The 17,500-nt window shown below is 39.8% G+C and overlaps 1 protein-coding gene across 1 annotated transcript in view; it reads right to left on the bottom strand.

Moving 5' to 3' along the window:
• The window catches only part of ZFHX4 (zinc finger homeobox 4), a 174,935-nt gene extending 158,278 nt beyond the window's left edge, over positions 1–16,657 (bottom strand). The window contains exon 1 of the mRNA XM_026662669.1: positions 16,491–16,657. The gene's annotated coding sequence lies outside the window, so the exon portion shown is untranslated. The remainder of the gene's footprint in view (positions 1–16,490) is intronic.
• Positions 16,658–17,500: the final 843 nt, after the last annotated feature.

Raw genomic sequence — 17,500 nt, 5'->3', positions numbered from 1 at the left:
AAATCAAGCAGCCAGCAATTTTGAGTTGAATTTTACATGATCTGCCAGTAACCTGATTACTTTAACTTCAATATCATTACAGGAAAAGTATTTCAGGAAAAATAATTACAAGAATTCCAACAGGAGACAAGCTTAATTGTATTGATTCAAAAGATGCATGTCTATAGGAACCATGTTGAAGGAATAATGTTATCTTAAATCTACAGTTACTATTAAAATGAAATTGTCTGGCATGAAAAAGGCAATTTGAGATTGGTGTCTGGAAAACCAGAGATACAAAACTAACTGAAATAATTATCTTTACCCAGTTATCTTATACTTTAAGCAACAAAATATCAATGTGGAACAACTTCAAGGCATGAATGAAGGTTTGCAGGTTTATTTACTGACTGGTGTATCTATTAGTACCAGGAACAAGTGGAGCTGTCAGGACATAATGAAGGTAAATGATTAGTTAGCACTGAGACTGAGCTCTTCTTCAATGCAATAAGAGTTAATTAAAGTTTACCACTAAACATCAACCAAAGCAGGATGTTGATCAGGTTTCAGCATTAAGTGCAAACAGACAATGGTTGGCAGCAATTAGTGCAGCTATCAAATTACATGCAATGATAATTATACATTTAAAATAGCTAAAGGGCTTGTGGGGGGAGGGGAGAACCTAATCAGCCCTCTTTGACTATATATACTTGAAGGGCAGGAAACAGGTATCAGATATTTCACTTTAACACTGTAAATCAATAGAATTAAACAAAAAAAGATTGTACAAGTACATTATCTGAAAGAGGACAATTCACTGTACATGAAATGGAAGAAATCTGTAGACAACTTCTAACAAAGATAAGTACTAGTTAGATCAAATAAATTACTTTGCTGCTGCCACTCACAGTGACACCCGTAAACAAGCAGAGAAGTGTTTGGGGTTTAAAGGCCAGTGGCTGCAACTTTATTACAAATTTCTACAACAATCTCAAGGTTACCTGGTATCTTTAGTCCCTGGGGCCACGTTCATATCTCTGTGAAGGCCTGAAGCCTGTGACCACAAAGGGGAGTTTCATGTGCTAGCTGTAAACCCACTCCAAAGAAGACTGGGTTAACGCAAGACAATTACCTGGTATCTGAGCCAGAGCCTAAGGCTCTCCTGCACACCCATTTCTCTCCACCCCCTGCAGTCAGCATGTGTTTTAGCCCTGCCTGCTCCTAAACTCATGGATTTGGGGGGGAAAGGGATTAAGAATCAGATCACCCACTTTCCCTCCCAGTGGAATATGCTTAACAAATTGTGAAATACATAATTACTAATAACTCCAAATACACTAAATGCCGAAGCCTCTCTCCACCACATCACAGCCCTGCTGCCAAGGCCTCAAACTCAACCATGATACAATGGAGACAAGGTGAGTGTCTCTTATTGGACCAACTTCCGTTGGTGAAAGAGACAAGCTTTCAAGCTTCACAAAGCTCTTCAGGTCTTGGAAAAGGTAAACCAGAGTATCACAGCTAAATACAAGGAGGGATGATTGTTAAGCTTTAACACGTTACAAGAAACCACTTAAAATGAAGTGGGCAATTAACACCTCTGCAGTCATAGGACAAAGGAGGGTTGGTAGGTTACAAATTGTTTATTCCTAGGGGAATTCTGTGTCAAAAAATTAAAAATCCTATGCACAATATTTTAAAATTTTGCTAAATTCTGTATATATTATTTGTCAAAATAATACAATATAATCACACCAGTTTCAATTATTTTGGTAATTTATTTCAAAATACCTGTCAGCAATTATGTCTGCAACAATACAGACAACAAAAAAGATTCAAGAAATGCTTCCGACAAATAGATTCCTTACTAGGCATATTAATCCAGAACTTTAAATAATAATTAATGTAAACTACAATACAGACACGTATTTCCCTCAGAAGCAATGCAAAAGGTTGGGGGAGCTGGGGTAATGGAGGAGCTGAGGGAGGGGGAACTAATTGCTGGGAAAGAGCCTGGGTATGAACTTGGAGGGTTGTTGGGTGTGGGTGGGAAAAGTATGGAACAGTTTGTTTCTTTGGGGGAGGAGGTTTGTTAGGGGGTCTCATACAGATCCTGGCTGACCCCTAGCCTCTCTCATTCAGTCGGGCCCATCTGCCCCTGTCCAATGTGTCCCTGTGCCCCCCATACGCCATACCCATGTGTCCCTGCACCCTCTTCCCCATGTCCCTGCACCCCCACTCAGCCCCTCCCTCTTGTCCCCATGTGTCCTTGTACCCCCACTCTCATTCAGCCCCTACCCCAGTCTGTCCCTCCCACTAGCCCTTCTGAACCCCAGTCTGTGACCCTCCCCCAGCAGCCCCATGTTGTCTGTCCCCCACATATCCCATGCCTCCTGACCTGGCCCCATGGACAGGGTGCTGTGAGGAACCCAGCCTCTTCTCTTCCCTATCTGTAGCTTGCTACTCCCGCCTGGGAGCAGCTGCTCTCTGTTCTGGTGCCACAGTGGCCCCTGCTGGGTGAAAGGTGTAACTGCAGCACTTCTTGGCAGAATGGATTTTCTGCTGAGAAAAAAAAATCTGCGTGGCATATGAATTCTGCGTATGTGCAGTGATTCAGAATTCCCCCGGGAGTAAAATTGTTGTAATGAGCCATAAAACCAGTGTCTCTGTTGACACTATGATTTTTTAGCATCTAGCAGAGTTATGAATTTAAGTTCACAAACTCATCTTTTGAAGGTGTTCTGCAGGTTTCCTTTGAGGACAAGGAATGATAGGTCAGATATTGACTGAAAAGTTTGATTTTGTGAAAAGTATTCGCCCACCGGTGATAGGGTGATCTGATGGCAACCACGACCAAGTTCAGTAGCAGTATATCACTAACCTCTAGCCTTTACTGTTGACAGCTAAATATATGAGAGGAAAGTGAAAAACTCCCAGCACCAGCACCACCATGCTATGAGGAAAAAATTTCTCTCAACCCTGTGCAAATCAGCAAGAATCCTGAGTCCCCTGAAGTGAAGACACAACCAATGCCTCACAACTGCTATTCCAAGACTGGTGAAATGCTAGGAGAAGGGGCAAATACTCTCTTCAGGCCAGCCACCTCCATGCTTTGCCTGAGGCACCCAGAAACAAGCCAGGAGGACTGGTGTTTGAACACATCTAACACTCAGACAATTCCTGAGCATACTCTGCCCACTAGCCAATTCAGAGATAAAAGGAAGATGGCTGGCTCCTACCAGCCCAGAAAGATGCAGGGACATGACCATCTGAGCCACCTCCCTATCTTGGCATCAGCTGGATGGGCCTGGCAAGTGAAAGCTTCATTTCTGTTAAGGTGTTCTCAACCTGGGGGTTGTAAACAGGTGACAGAAGACATATGTCTTTCCCATACGTTAAAAGGGAGGAGGTCCCAGTATGGAAAAAGGGATGTAGTAATATAAGAACCGGGGGACAGACCATTAAATTAAAAGATGTCAAATTCAAAACTGATAGAAGGAAATTCTTTTTTATACAATGCTGGATATTTGGAACTCATAGCCACAGGACATCACTGAGACCAAGAACTGAACAAGAGTCAAAAAGGGATTGGACATTTATATGGATAACAAGAATATCCAGAGTTACCATACTAATGTTAACAAAAATTTTGAAAGGGATATTACATAAGAACGGCCATAGTTGGTCAGACCAAAGGTTCATCTAGCCCAGTATTCTGTCTTCTGACAGTGTCCAATGCCAGGTGCCCCAGAGGGAAGGAACAGAACAGGTATTCATCAAGATGTCCATCCCCTGTCGTCCATTCCCAGCCCCAAACCTCATCTCTTCAAGGCTTAAGCCAATCTCTATCTATCAGAGGCCAGGATGAGACCTGGTATGTTCAGCAAATTATCTCACATCCGACTACTGGGGTTTCTTGCACCTTCCTCTGAAGCATCTGGCACTGGCCACTGTCAGAGACAGGATACTAACAGACCTCGGTTCTGATCCAGTATGCCAATTATCTGTGGTGTGAATTAAACTTTCAGAGTGAGGAAATGCTACTGTGAGGAGTTTGAGCATCTTATTTTTTGTCTGAACTAAACAATGCAACAATCCTACATCTTGGCAGGGAGTTAGACTAGGTGATCCTTGTGGTCCCTTCTAACCCTATCTTCGATAAGATTTCATCAGCATTGGCTGGTATTTCAATGAGCTACATTTAGTTCTACTGTATTTTCTTCTATAATTTTTACTGAATGTTAAAAAAAAAATCTGATTTCCCTGTCAGTTTTGAAAAACCTTTAGTTCAGATTTTTAAGATCACATTTATTTTAATACTATGATAACTGTATAAAATTAGACACATATACGTACATAAAAAACATTAAAATGGGCTTTGTTGTAATGTTGCCTACCAATTATGGCTTGTGCTGGAATGTGTGTAAATTCACATCACTAAAATTATTTTAATAAAAAGCCTCACTGTTTTGCATAGTTATTGGGCTGCAGCCTAGAGCAATTCTGTAGATTTTTTTCCCCTAACAAACCTCATTTTCCCAACTAATTCTGTTATGCTAGGGATTTGTGCACAGAGTTGGCTAATCCCAGTATTTCCCTAGAGCTGAATCTAAGCTATGGCCCACTCCCAGCACAAAAGTGTCTCCAAAAGCCCTTTCGCCCCCTTCAGCACTCATACACTCATTGGTCCTGACATTTTCACTTCAGCCATGACAAATGAGCTGATGGCTGTGATCAGATTGCACACGAGGACTGCTTTATCTAAAGACATATCATTAGCTCTCATCACTATCTTCCAATATGACTCCTTTTGTTTAATTTGTTATGAAAATGCAAGTAAATTTTAAAAACATCTGAACCCTAAAGTAACAACACATAAACTTCATTAAAAGCAAAAAGCAAACCAGACTCAGACAGGATCAGAAAAAGGCTAGCATTAACTAAATGTTTCTCTGGGGATTTAAGAAACTGTACTCAACCTCTGCCCTAGTGCAAACATGCCAGTTGACCGTCTTCAAAAGGTCCCTTCCCCCATGGTGGACTGCTAGCACTACTTGCCATTTTTAGAGAGACATAAATAAACCAACAGCAATCAAACATGACTAATAAATAAGTAAGCCAATTTCTTTGTCTCAAAACTACTTCACATATTTTTCTGTACCACCAACATGCATTTTCAAATGAATCTTTTAAAGAGTATAGTGGTGTACAAATAAGATTTTTCACTTGAATCAGTTTTCTGACTTTCAGTAACAACACTAACACTAAACGCTGTTTGAAGAGGAAATCTTTCAATTCAGTATTAATACTGCAATCTTCCTCTTAAGTTAGAATCTAAGTTCCAGTTACATAGTTCTTGTTACAGCTACAGGGTTTACAAAGTATATATTTGGTCGTAACCTCTTCTAGCAATTCATCTGAGAATACACACACATCTAGACGGAGTCAACTGTAACACAACAGATCTTGGGAATGGAGGTCATGCTTTGAGGTAAAGTGCTATTCACTTTTGGACCATGCAAGAAGCTCTTTATTCCTGTTCTTATTGGCATCAGTTCCCCCTTACCAGCGCAAGAACAAAGCCAAGTGCTCGTGTGAGGTTTATGAATAAATCAGAGGTGAGCCACTTTAAGTGCTGCCCATGATTTCCTTGTTGACAGTGAGCACTTAAACAGGCTCCTATGACCAGCAACTCCTGGCAAATCTTAATGGTTCCTAATCTGCACCCTGCTTCATTTCAGGAAAGAAATGACTCTCCCCATTTTTTCTCAAGTCTTCACCTTTTAGGTAACTGTTGTCCCACCTTCTTAGAAATGCATATTCAGGGACTGTCCCATTTCAATGCCAAGCCTGCATGTTAACACACAACTTTAAAAACACCCTTTTCTCCCTAGAAAACAAATTACAGCTAATAAAAATATTATTACACAGGTCAGTCTAAATAATTCCCAGACAAACCATTAAACAGTTCTGCATTTGTTTAAATTACATATATTTAAACAAACCTAAAAGGTTTCTAATATATTTTTCCAATTGTTAATATCCTGTCAAGTAACTACAATACTGAGAACTAACACACTGTGTTTGTATGGCAAGAAGTAAAATAAGAAATATTTACAAATTCCTGCTATTAAATTTGTTTAGATAAATTCAAACATCCTTAGAAAACAATTTTTAAATAACCCTTAGGTTGTGAAACAAATGGACATAAGACAGTAAATTCAGAGTTTGAGCCCAAAAACTCCACTCTGAACACATTATCATTAACTCATGCCATTTCAGCTAGGACATAGGTATTACAGCACATATAACAATAACGCCCACATATACCAGACCCATGTTGTTATACATAGGAATAACTGTTTGTTTAGGGGACAAGGTTTCAACATGCAATTAAACCCACAGTTTTTAATTTCTTGTCCTTTATTTTGGATGTGTCACCTCCAATGAGATTCAATCTACTCTATAATAGCCAAGCCATTGTTATGCTCTCAGTCACAGCTATTTATAAAATGACATTTAGACTCCTTTTTATCTTGGTGCTCTTCCACCTATTCAAGAGAAGTTGCAACCATACCACCTTGGGCTGTGATCTCATAAACTAACCCCAGCTGGGCCCAATCAGCATGGAGACTTCCAAAGAAAACATAGTGCTGTTGATGATTCCGTAAATGGCATTTCTCCCTCTAAGGGCCCAATCCAAAAGCCCATAGAAGTCACTGTGAGTCTCTACTCACACTGACTTCACTGGGCTTTGGATCAGGCCCTAATTCCAAACTAGAAGCTACTGTAATGCTGGAGGATCCCTCTTTCAGAAGAGATATAAATCCAAGGCCCTGACCACCTGTGACTATCAAATATCCAGTGACACTTTCCACCAGAGCTGGAATGTTTGCCCTGATGCACTGATTACCAGTTGGAAAATTACATTTTATCTAACTACAATGACCTAGTTGTTTTTGTGGGATAAAGCATTCTTAACTTTCTTTCCCAAGTCATTGTGTGGCATAGTTGTGGGCTGCTGTTTGTGTACTGTGTGACACTTTCCACCCTAGAGACGGCTGCGTCCCAGTGATGGAGGAAGTGGTTTCTTGTAATCAGTTTATAATAGTTTCAGGGATTTGGAGGTGACATTTGCTTTATAAATGTCAGTCATTAACTTTATTTTATAAATGCTAAAGCATTTTCTTATTTATACCCTAAATCTTACAAATTGAGAACAAAATCTATATTCCACTTCCTGTTAAACAAACAAACATTTTCCCATTACTCAGAGGGTGAGGAGAAGGGTGAAGAACATGAGGGTGGTACTCTATAAAGAGCTGCTTTTCATGGGGACCCTTAGCATCTGAAAGCAGGAGTAAGGACCAATGTGCTTGAAATAGGGAGAAACTGCACTTTGTAGTGGTTTGGCTATGGCGCCTCACACAGGGAACTTTGCTCTGTGTGGAGACCCTTGTATAAAACTTGGGAAGCTTGAGGAGCCTTCTTGTCTCCTTGGGAAAGTTGCTTTGGGGCCTTTGCTGTCTCACACTATGGAAGCTTTTCTCTCCAAGTGGGAGGCGGGAGGAAGTGTGCTCTTGTCTTCTTAAACTGAAGAAGATTCTGATCTGTAAACCTATAGCAAATGTTGTAAATCTAGAGTAACCCCATTTATTTCACCAAAATGTCATATTGTGGGGAGCTGCTAGTGACAGGTGACCTCAGATTAGGGGAGATGCTCTATGAGGAAGCCTCAGTGTCAAATTGGAAGGAGCAGGCCTTCAACAACCTTTGCTTCCAGACTCACAACTCTGCTATTACCTGGTTGCAGAGAAGAATCAACCACCACCAACCCCTCCATAAAACCTCACCTAGAGCATGTCACCTTATGTTTTGCTTCTTCAGACACAGAAAATGTTCTACTAAAACTTCTTTACAAAAAGACAACATCTTTTATACAGGATTTAACATGAGTATTTTTGACTGGAGATTATGGGCCTGATGCGCCTCTCATTTACACCATTTGCACACCAGTGTTTTACACCAATGTAATTCCACTGACTTCAGTTGAATTATTCCTGATTTACATTGGTGTAAGGAAGGAGAATCAGACACTTGATTTTTGTCTATTTAAGATGAGTTAGGCTTCAGTCAATACAGACACTTTGTAAGTCTTTCTTTGTTTTAAAGGCAGAGCATTTGCCTATTTAAATACATCCTTAGATGTGTGTCTCACATAGCATAGTATGTGCATTACTTGCACTGCAGACCCACTACAGTCTGTGTGGTAAATGTGTGTTTTCAGAGATCCCATGGTCTACCTTGTATATATAGTCTTTAGTTGGTGAACTATTGACCTAAAAGACTAGAACACCTACTTAGGAGCTGGTACAGCCTATCAGGTCAGCTTGACAGCCACAAACATGCGCTAAATCTGTTTGCAAAAAAATCCCAGTTTCTAGATGGGTCTAAAATTGTTCTCAAAATTACCAAAAGCAAATAAACTATATTATAGACAAATCACTTTCTAAATGTCATTTTTTAAACTCAAAGGTGGCTTTGAGTAATGTGAACATATAAAAGAGTGTCTTAACATGGTCGGCTTTTATTTCACTCATAAAACTTGGTTAAACCATTCCTTAAAAAATATTGTTTAAAAAGAAAAAGTCTGTCATAGACAGGACCTTGCATTTGAAATTCCAGCCTAGTGCAAACTTTTCTAGCCACATTGTGAACCTTGGAAAAACAGGAATTATAAATAAGAGTCCTGGCATAGCGGCATTGAAGTGTAACTATTAAACAAGGAAGGAACTACAGAACACCCATGTTAAAGACCAAATCCTGAAGACTTTACTTGAGCAAAAGAAGGGAGGAGTTTTGCCTGCGTAAGGACTGTAGGATTGATTCTGAATCTTATCAACAAATATGAATACCACAACGAATATTGTTTTACCAATGATGAACCTAGAACAGTTACCAAGAAATAAGTGTCTGTCTTAATTTCTCACACCTATCCATCTGTTCACATAAACATATGCTACTTTGCATCTTACTGAGATTTCTGGATTTTAGAAAGTATCTGAAATACTCTGGTTTTCTACCCATTCAGTAAGAAAGCAGACATCACATAAGTTACCATTAATCCATGTGTTATCCAATTCTACAGTGGCTGGAAAATTGCCAGTTACAACACATGGTGCTTGGTTAACAATATTTTAAAATACAAATGAATTTATTTTTTAAATTAACACATTTTTCTTAAGGAAATACATCAATAAGCCCATCTCAATTTGAAAGAACATCCTTTATGTAGATTTCTTCTTCATTTAACAGAGGTTTTAAGGAATTTCATAAAGTTAGCAATAAAAGTTTCCAAAACCATATAGAATTTCTTCAACTTCATCTAAAAAGTAAGGAATCTTTGTGATCTAATTAAGATCAAACGCTTCTGGCTGCAAATAATTCCATACTGAATTGGCAACCTTACTTCATTCATTCACTTTTACTTCTGAATTCTTAAATGTGAATCTAGCCGTTTAAATATTATCCAGTCAAGTACAGCATTGAACTGGCAAGCATGTACAAATGCAAGTTCTGCAAACTAACAAGAGCAAACAAACAAAGATAATATATGGTAGAGTCTACCAACACTTTTCTATAGTGCCACTAAATTAATAATTATTTAAATACACATATATAAATAATCATCTACACTGCAATCGATTTACATATGTACAAAAAGAACCAATTCCCACTTTCAAAACTGTCTCAACCCTTAAGGTATTTTAACTGCACTAATTACTGTTGAGAGAATATAACTATGAGCACCGATCACATTGTCAACAGCTAACCAGTTACAGCCCTAACATAAGGCCTGATTCTACTCTCTTAAAACCCGCATTGACTTTAATCTGTAACTTTGATGAGAGTAGGGTCAGGCCTTTAGTGATATGGGAACCTACTGTAAGTGTATTAAAAAGTTAAAATATATTGATACAATTGTGCCAAAATACTGTTCATTATGTGCATATACTAATTTCTATTTAAATTAGATGTGTCCATGTTAAGTACTGATAAGGAGAGTATTTTTCCCCATAAAGGCTTATAGACCACTTAACCACTTAAAAAAGTCAGAATTCGTAACTTTTTCCAAAGATAAATAGTTAATTAATGAAAACAGGTATTAACGAAATGCTGCTTGCATGAATAACAAACTTGATTAGACTATTATTCTGTACTGATGCATAATTTCCATTGGAAACTTTTAGAATAACTCCCCACCTCCCACCCCCTCCCCCCAGGCAAAGTACTGAGAATCCTTGATACCCAATAGTCAATATTTGGTTAGCCTGTCATGTTCCTGGAACTCTTCTACATACAAACCTGTGTTTATCATCCTCTAGCTGCACTATTATCATACATATTACTTCACATGATGATGGAAACTCAGGGCATCTTATAAAGTTGCTGAAATCTGAGCTTCTGCTTGTTTTCTAAAGTCTTGGACAAACATAACTTTAGGGAGAGCTGAGCATAGGCATAAAGAAAGAGGAGCCTGCATTTTCATCTTCCTTTCATCTTAGTCATTCAGTCAACCATTCAGTGCCCTATTCAACAGAGCTTTTCATTATGCAAAAAAATGCTAATCCTTTTCCGATGCTTTCACACTTGTATAAACCCCCATTCCTTCAACTGAAAAGCAATTATATCAGTTTACCTTTCTGTCAAAAACAGGATTAATATTCCAATACCAGAATCTCCTTTATTTTCCTCTCTTTTGCTTTAGGAAACTAGAGATTATTAGTGGAGGTATTCCTTAGAGCAAGAATACATTATTTTAAATATGATTATGTTAGCTAAAGAAAAAGGGGGCAGGGGAGGGAGAGAAAAACTTCAGTTGCTGCGGAAACTCTTTTCAGTGACAGAACTGACCTTCCCTTTGCAGAGGCCTGAATAGAATGAGCCTCACTCTGGTCTATTAATCAGAAACAAATTATGAAAGAATGTGGCTGGACTGGTTGACACTATCCTGTCTTGGGAGACTCAGTAACAGCCTAGTAACAATGTCCTCTTCATGGGTAATGAACAGCCATGACAAATGATGCAGAGAAACTATTTATTTGCATATGCAAATTCTCACACAAGGGAAACATGTACAAACAAGTGTCATTGTAAGGTGGATTAGGCAAACAACGCTTTCTTTTTAGGACATTCTGCAGCCCAGAACATTAGTCAGCACAATTAAACCAGTCTCCATGGAGACTAATGAAATTTCACCATGGTATGAGTTAAATTAGATAGCTAGTTATGTGTTTCCACAATCCAACTTGAGATCCATTATTGTTTCAGAACAATACAGCAATTGTGCCTGGCTGATCTTTGCCAGCTCAACAAGCTCCTAAATTGACAATTTGCATATGTTAATATAATTAAGCACTAATTACATGAAACTTGTACATATTCACATGCACTTTCCCTGGGCGCTTTTCAGTTTGAACCCTGGCCAAGTCTTTAACCCTTTGAATGATTTTGGAGCAGGAAAGCTCTGCCTTGTGGGTACAGCCCCAAGGCAGATGCAGAAAGGCTCTTCATTTATAAACACAAAGCTTAACCTGGCTTCTCATATTTCTATCAACAAGGCTAGAAAATATTTTTGTCTGAGCTGGGGTGGGGTGGAGGGGGGGGGGGGGTTGGAGGTACTTTAAAGCCCAGCACTAGTATCTCTTTGCATATGAAAACATTAATATTTACCCAAATAAAATGTTACAAAATCATTTGTCCTCACTGGCATAGTCAGATCCTTAAAGATCAGAATTGTCAAAACCTAGAGAGGGTTTGATGTCAGTGCTCTGACAGCAACAAAAATGGAAGTGAGCAAAGGAAAAAAAGAGCAAGCAGTAACTAATGAGCTTTACATAAATATATGCAGAGGCAATTAAGCAATGTTAATTACAATGACAGCAGTTAATTGAATATAATTAGATATTTTAAGCCACTGACTAAGGCGTAGTTAAGATTAATTTTATTGAGATTAATTGTAAATAAGAATAGATTAACTCTCTGTTTTGACAGGCATAAAAAGTAGTTGTGCAAATTAACTAGGAGAGCAGAAACTAGCACAAAAATCATATATTATTTTAATGTCACACCTCAGAATCATCTCCTCAATAAACATGACTTTTCAAACTCAAATAGACAGGAATCTTGAAGAAAAACAAACAGCTTGCAGAGATTAAAGAGCCTTTTGTCCTTTTTCATGTGCATTTCTTTTAGCAGACTAAATTAAGCGAGTCTGGTGTACGTTTTTAGGAAGGAACATTTCACACTGAATGGAAAAAATGTTCTATCACATATGAAATTCATGCAGCTGTGCGGAACTTGGTCCAGATGGTCTAAGACTATAAAACAACACCAAATGATAGACAGTAGGGCCTTCCCAAGATTATGTGATAAAGTCACAACCTCATATTTTGACCTAAATTTTCTGTCAAGTATTGTTTCCTTTCAGATCAGATATCTCCATTTTAATTTTTAACTGATCGTGAATATTCAAAAGGACATTCTTAATAAATGTTGCTGATAAACATCTATTTAGAAATCATAAAATATTTGTAAAAGGACCCTTTGCTTCATTAAAACAACGCTGAACCCTAAATACAGAAAAAACAGCCCTGGTTCTTTTAACTATACTAGACTGTTCACACCACTTAGATTAAAAAGGCAAAAATGTCTGTTTTTAAATATTCTTAAACCAAAACCCCAAACACATTCTCACAGCAGATTAATTCATGCATGATGTTTAAGAAAATTAACAACAAAGCTGAAGAATGCTGAACAAATCACTAATAAGAAAGGAGCTTCAATTGATTTTGAAATAAATCAATAGGTGATTAGCATAATATTTTTAAAGCAATAGACTGTATATATATTATATAAACATATATATTATATTTTCAATACCTTTTTAGCTCTTAATCGAACAAGGGCTTTACAATACTGAGCATGTCCCTACATTGACTATCAACTTCTTTGGAATGCCTTTGGTCTTTTATAACGAAAATCCAAAAACGGTCTGTGAAACAAGGCTACGACAAGTCATTCTGCAGTGAAAGATTTTAAATCATCCAGCCTCTTCTAATAGACTTGAGACTTATTGAGGTAGAAACCATAAAAAATGAAGAAGGGAAATTTAATCCCTGAAATATTGATTTGCACATTAATATCATATAGGCAGAGGGCAATTTGGCTTCATGGAAATGACACATTGTCGACCCTTGGTGAAGTCAGAGCCAATCTAACTGCTGAACATGTCTGAATCTCAAGAGTTATTAAGGGCTTCCCTTCTTGCCTTTATGACTTTTCTTCAGCCTACCAATGCAATCTTAAATGTATTATCTTTAAGAAATAATTGTAAAACCTCAGGGGTTTTCCAGTTAATGGAAGGGAGGCTAAACCACATCAGATTCTGAAATGCAACATTAAACCCTTGCAATCAACAAAACCACCTCAATTCTCATCCATCCAGTGCAGGATCTAATATTGTTATTAGAGATAATCAAATTTCATTGTGTAAATTTAGGCTCATGGTCAGAATGGAAGCAGTAAATTCTGCAATATTAAACAGTGATTTTCTCATCCCCCTTTATATGTTCTTTGCTGGTACAGCATCTTTTAAAAATAAACCCAAACTAATAAAAAAATCAAAGAACAAAAATCTGCCCCTATTCTGAAAGATGCACGTCATGCCATATGTTATCTGCAAAGGTTTCCTTTAGTTTTAACTTGGTCTAACTGATAAGTTTCATTTTAGAGAATAATAAGCCAGTATCCCTGCATAAACCAATAGCAGGTACTACTACTGTGACTTACACAGATGGTTTACCTGACCTTTCTTTGTTCCTTGGGTAGGTTTCACTTTTGCAGATTTACGACTTTCCCCCTATATTTCATTGACCCTATATGTTCATTATAATAAAAATGAAAACTACTGAATACATGTTTATGTTGAAGAAGTCCAAAAGCCAATGACCAGAGGATAAATAGATGCTACAGTGCAGTGTGTGGATCTCTAGATCGTATACTATAAATATTCAAGCACAGATAGCACGAATAACTGAATAATCCTGATGAGCCCAGCACTGAAGCCAGGTGCAAAAGGTTAAAACAGCTGGCTAGCCATCTTTTATTTTTGTATGCCTTCCTGCCGATTGAAACCGCAAACCTTGAAAACTATCAGATATTCCCTCAAGGCTGATTGTTTGGGGGTGTTTTTTCATTATTATTATTATTATTTCATTCAGCTTTGTAGGATCCCCCAGACCAGAAGAGAAAGAAACTCCTTAAATACAGTTAGTTGAACAGAAAGTGGAGTAATAATGATTTAGGCTTTCCCCCCCTGCAGTTTATTTTAACAATCTTCTTTGTGCACCTTCCCATCCAATTGTTTGTATTCCTTCTTTAAAAGAAAAGCACTCGGCTTGTTCTGTCAGTTTTGCCAGTAAATATAAAGTAAAACAAGTGTTGATGGCACTGAGAGTGTTACATACCCAGGCTGTGTTTTTGCATTGCTCTCAATGGAAGCGATCGATGCCCATGTCACAGTCGTGTCCCAATCGCAGCCAAGTCTCTGCCTCAATCTAACCAACAACAGGCAGGGCTGCAAAGGCTGCTCACTACCTCTTCCATCCATCCACCACCAAACTAAAAATATAATACTACATATGATCCTTAACCACTCCACCACCGCTCCTAGGGATCAAGCCACTGAAAATCCAGGGGAACACAATTAAAAAACAAACAAAACAACAACAGCCCTCTCTCTTTCTTCCTGTTTCTCTCCCTCTCTCCTTTTGCCAACTACATGATCCTTGATTAAAAATGGAACAGGGTTTAAAAAAAAAAACAGGAGAGCGAAATGGAGCAGAGGAAATGCAACTGTCAGAAAACGGGATGGTCAGACTTCCTGGGTGAACCTGCTTGTGTCTGACAGTATAGATCCACCATCTTCAGCATGGCAAGTTGTCTTTTGGTTGGGCTTTTTTTTTTTTTTTTTTTTGGGGGGAGGGGGGTGTTCTGCTTGCGATCTGTGCCTTGGTACCTAAGGAGGAAGAGGAGGAGGAGGAGGGTGTGTTACTGAATGGGAGCTAAAGCCTCCTCGGGACGGCGCTGAGGTGAAACAGGCTGAACCCGACTGATGTGCCTCCTCTCTCGGCTGGACCCAGTGCCCCAAGCAGCCGATGAGAGACCCCCGGCCGGCCGCCTCGCAGGTAACAAAAGAAATACCAACCCGTGCGTTTGCCGCTGCTGCTGCTGGGGGGGATGAAAGAAGGGAGGAGTGGAGGGGAGCGGCCGTAAGTTGGCATCGGCTGGGGGGAAAGTTTATTACCATTTTTACAGGGAATTTCATTTAAGGCGGAAGGGGGAAGCAGGGACGCGGCTGCCATTAACCGCTGGGTCGCCAGGGATGCACTTGATCCCCGGCACAGGGAGCCAGAGCAGGGGCTGTGCTGCGTTATCACGATTTGTGTTTTACAGCATCTTCCTCGGGTTCAAAACATACCGATTTCCCCGTAAAGCCTTGGCGGGGGGCCGCTTAAGCCAGCCCCAAAGCCCAATAGCAGCGATGCCCCTAGCTACTGGCGAGCTGCTCCGGCAGCCAGCCTGCTCCAGACAGCGTCCGTCAGCACATCCCTCTAGCCAGCCGGGCTCCCAGCAGCTCTGTGGAAACTGACACACAGGCAAAGCACGCTGCTAACGGGCTCTGCTTCTTCCTGCTGCTAGAGACAGAGGAGCTCACAGCTTCTGCTGCTGCTGCGAAACCTACCTGCGAACACAGTACCCCACACACCCCAGCAGCACCCGCACGCACACACACAGTCCGGGTCCCCTCCGTCCTGCTGGGATCTAGCCCCCCTAAAAGCGAAAGTTGGGAGAAAAAACGGGGGATCTCCCGCCCCCCCCCCAAAAAAGCACCTCAAACTTTTGTGGGGATCAAGCTGTGAAAGAAGGTGAAGGGGTAAAGGGCTCGGGGTACTGGCAGACGATGACTTCTGGCAGCCGTAACATCTTTCCTAATCTGACAGGTTTTTTTCCAGCTCCCTAAAAATGCAAAATGGGGAGGAAAGGGGGGAAAAAAAGAAAAGCCTCTTCTGGAAAAACGTGTAGAATCCTCCACTTAATCCAAAAGTTAGAGCCCGAAAAATGTCACCCCCCAGAATAAAAAATAAAAAGAGAGCGAGAGAAAGAGAAAGCAGCCCCTCCTCCCCCAAATGAGAGCAAATATTGTACCTAAAAATGGGGAAAGAGGCAGAAAAAAGGGGGGCGAGAGAGGGAGAGATACATGGGATCTGGGGATGTGAGTGTGAGTGTGTGTGTATGTGAGGGAGAGAGAAAGAGGCAGAGAGAGGGAGAGAGAGAGCGCGAGCGAGAGCGAAATATCAAAGATTGTGCAAGATCAGCCTGGAAAGATAATCGATACTCGACCTAAATTTAACACAAACTACTCAATAAAAGTTAAAGAAAAAACTTACTTTCCATTTCCCCTCGCAGTTCCTACTGGATCTTCGCCTCTTTTTTTGTTTTGCTTTATTTACTTAACAGCTGATCACATCCAAGTAAACGAGAGAAGGTTCATTAAAAAAAATAAAAATAAAATAATCCTCCAACTTTATTGGGTGGAAATAAAAATTATTGAGCAAGAAGTGGGGGGCATAGAGCAGTCCTTTGGGGTCCGGGAGTTGTTAAAGCATGTGCCGACGCAGTCTCGCTGTTTGGTTGTGAAGGGGTTGGGAAAAGGAGGAAAGGAAATGAAAATCCGATATGTCTTTATTCTGCTAATTATTATCGTTTTAGCCCTGTTTAAAAAAATGGCTGATTAAGTTGAGTGCGCATGTCTTTGTGTGTCTATTCCCGATATGCACTCTGGGAATGAGCGAGAGAGAGAGAGGGAGAGGAGAGGAGAGGAGAGAGAGAGAGGTGTAATTAGTGAGGTGATCAACATTCTCCAGACTGCAAATGACGCGCAGCCCCGGACTTAGAGAAGCTGGAGCTGCCGCGGCTGCTGGGGGCTCGTAGGGGCTGCAGGAACCACACAACCAGCCCAGAGAAGAAGGGGCAGCAGGAAAGGAGCTTATGGACACAAACACAAGTCTGCAAACTTCATTAGTAACACAGACACATACACCCATACACACAAAGTAGATGGCAGGGGAAAATTAAAAAAAGAGAGAGAGAGAAGGTGGGGGGAGAAGTCTTGCTCTTTTAACTGCTCAGGAATTTAAAAGAAATGGGTGCAAATTAATTATTCCACCAGTGAGGGGTTTTTGTTTTTTGTTTTTGTTTTCTTAAATGGAGATTTAGGAAGAAATATGCCTGGAATGGAATAATGAATGTAGAATGCCCCCGTTAGAAGAAAGATAGTGTGTCTAAGATGGGAAATATCTACTTATATAGATACAGAGAAGCATTTATTTACACACACACTCAGAGTTTTACACACACACACACACACACACACACACACACACACACACACACACAC

The sequence above is a fragment of the Terrapene carolina genome, unplaced genomic scaffold (assembly GCF_002925995.2).
Source record: "Terrapene carolina triunguis isolate 2854851 unplaced genomic scaffold, T_m_triunguis-2.0 Scaffold58, whole genome shotgun sequence".
Classification (NCBI taxonomy): Eukaryota; Metazoa; Chordata; order Testudines; family Emydidae; genus Terrapene; species Terrapene triunguis.
The sequence above is the reverse complement of the archived record's forward strand: the minus strand, read 5'-3'. Positions and strand labels throughout refer to the sequence as shown.